Source organism: Tupaia chinensis, unplaced genomic scaffold, assembly GCF_000334495.1.
Source record: "Tupaia chinensis unplaced genomic scaffold, TupChi_1.0 Scaffold000477_1, whole genome shotgun sequence".
NCBI classification, from domain to species: domain Eukaryota; kingdom Metazoa; phylum Chordata; class Mammalia; order Scandentia; family Tupaiidae; genus Tupaia; species Tupaia belangeri.
Window position 1 is genome coordinate 2,892,332 of NW_006159986.1, and position 3,023 is coordinate 2,895,354.

Below are 3,023 nucleotides of genomic sequence, written 5' to 3' on the forward strand. Positions count from 1 at the left end.
GGTGCTAAAAGCCTAGGCTCCTGCTTCACCTACAGTTGGATTTACTTATGGCTAAAGCCTTCCTTTTCCTATAGACCTTATATAGGCCTGTAATGGGTGTTGGTACAAAAAAACTGGCATTTTCCTCATTAATATTTATGTTGATTGTTATACAATCACTGTATTAGTCAGTGATTTTTTTGCATCCTATAAAGAGTTAATGAGCTCATGAAAGAGGCCTTACACCTGTACACAATGCTTCCCATCACTACAAGGTCCTAGAAAATAGAAAAAAGGTCTTTTTCAAGCTGCCTGCTTTCCATGCCTATGAATTCTTTCCCTTTCTATCCCTTATATCTGTAAAATAAGCAAGAACCAGATATTTCTAAAATTTTCTCAAACGTTTCACTCTCATAGTCTTCTAATTTCAGAATGTTCCCATTGTAGGAAAACCTGAAATATTAGTCAATCAGGCACACAGAAACAGGAAAGCTCCTGATTAGTTTGTCTCAGTATATACTGTAAAGTGCCCAGTATGGCCTGCTTGTGGGGAGGAAGGGTTAGATTTTAATAAGGGAGATGAGACAGTAAATGACCTCAGTATTACAAAGGCATTAAGAGTGGGTATCCAAGAGAAAGAGGGGAAGAGAGAGAGATGTGAAGATTTCATTGAGAGATCAGAAAAGACTGCACTGAATAAGCGATTTTTAAAACGTGTTTTGAGAGACCAGCAGATGGAATAACGGTTACATCACTGGACGCCCACACGGCCTACCGCAGTTAGAGTCCCAGATCCGGAGACTTGAAACTCACATCAGGCGCATGTGCATATGTACCCAAAATCACAAGAAGAGAATGAAGGAGAGGGGATTGCAGTATGACCATCTACCGTGGGGGGTGATTTCTCACTTACTGTTTCTCTGTTCTCTCTGTCTCTCTGGTGAGCACACACCCTCTACAGCAAAAATTTTTCTTAAAAAAAATAAAAATGTGTTTCGAATGATGAGAGAAAACAAACTAACAGAATCAAACATGTTTGGGAACTAGAAAACAGTCTACTTGTGTTAGCACTTGTAATGAAGATACGAACACAAACATTAGAAAGTTGCATTTAATCTAGGTAGTAGGAAGTTTTGAGTGTCATTATCTTCAGTATACAAGGAGACTTCAAAAAGTTTTGAAAGGCCAACTCCATAGTACAACAGTTAAGCACTGTGCATGGAGACCTGGATCCCACATGGAAGACCATTGTTTAATCCCAGCTCCAGTGTCTTGAGAAACACACCAGGTACGTGTGTACATGTTGCCAAAATCCCAATGAGATGGAGAAATGAAAGAAAAGACATTGCAGCATGACCATGTCCCATTATGGGTGCTTTCTTCTTCTCTCTCTCTTCCCCTTCCCCCTGCATACTCCAACCTGAACATGGTCGCTCTCTGGAAATCAGTTTCTTTCCTTTTTTTTAAATAAATAAATAAAAACTTGTGGGGAAATGTAATTAAAGTATAAGTTTATCTTGCTGTAAAAAATTGAAGTCCATGCATGGCTTATTGTTTTTTAATACACATTTCCCATTAACTTTATGAAGACTTCTCATATAATTTTCAGATAAAGGCAAGTGAAAGATGGAAGTTTGTGCTGGAAGCTGATTTTCCTCACTTACGAAGAAAAATTAATAGCCAGATTCCTTCAGAAGGAAAGTAACTGAAAAGAGATGGACTCGTTTACAAATATCAGGGGTAACACAAGTTAAAATGATGAAAGAGGAATATTAATTCAAATTGATTTTGGTGTTTGAAAACTAACACACTTTTTAAAAAAATACTTTTTCTTTATTTATGACAAAACACATCTGTGCATGAGAGAGAGAAAGGCCTGCCCTCCACAGGGTCTGGTCACATCACAATCCCCCTTCTTCCAGTCTTCTAGTCCAGTGGGATCTTGGACACTCTCATGTGTGCCCAGCATGTTTCAGACTGACTGGATTGGAGATTCAAACCACAGTTGCCATGTGGCTTCCAGCACTGCAGTTCAACACGCTTTACCTGTGCCACCACAGCTGGGCGCTGACATTTCTCTGTAACCCATGGCTCAAACAAGAAATCAAGTGGACTAGCAGATGGTGCGGTAGTTGTGGTATTAGATCCCACATGGCTGACTCTGAGATTCAAGTCTCTAATCCAGCAGCTTAAAAGACATGTTGGGTCAGCAGGTGGCATGGTGATTGAGGCACTGGACTCCCACATGGCCAACCACGATTCAAGTCTCAGACTTGGTGGCTTTCTCTCTCTCTCTCTCTCTCTCTCTCTCTCTCTCTCTCTCTCTCATGAGCAAGCATGCCCTATAGCAAATTAAAGAAAGATAATAATAAATTAAATCAATATTTCTTTAAAAAATAAGGCATGCTGGGAAAAAGACGACATATTTAGTAGATACAAAAATGAAAGGTTATCTACTAATGATAATGTATATGGTAATGACTTTGACTTGATTAATATACACCGTATTCACACTGGAGGGAAAAAACATGTCATACATTGTAAAGATGTAGTGATTAAGTGTAAATTTTAAAATTAAATTAACTTTTTAAAAGGACACTCTAGGCTCACGTGCTTACATGTCGAAAATCCCAAGAGGAGATTGGAGGAGAAGGGGTTGTGGTTCTTGCTTTTCCTCTTTCTGTCTTGCTCCAACAAATGCAGGTGCCCTATGGCAAAAATCTAAAACAAGAAAGAAGAAAGAAAAAAAAAAATCAAATGAAAAATTTTTAAAGTATTTTTAGCTGAATTAAAATGAAAATGCAAGAAACAAATAAATTTACTTCTGAGCCTTTCTCTGGGCAAATATGAAACAGAAAAACACTTCCAGAAGTTAAAAAAAAAAAAAAAAAAAAAAAAAAAAAAAAAAAAAAAAGGTAGTGTTGGTGGGGATGTAGTGAAAGGGGAACTTTTTTACACTGCTGGTGGGAATGTAAATTGGTCCAGCCACTGTGGAGAACAATTTGGAGATTCCTCAAAAATCTACAAATAGAACTACCATATGA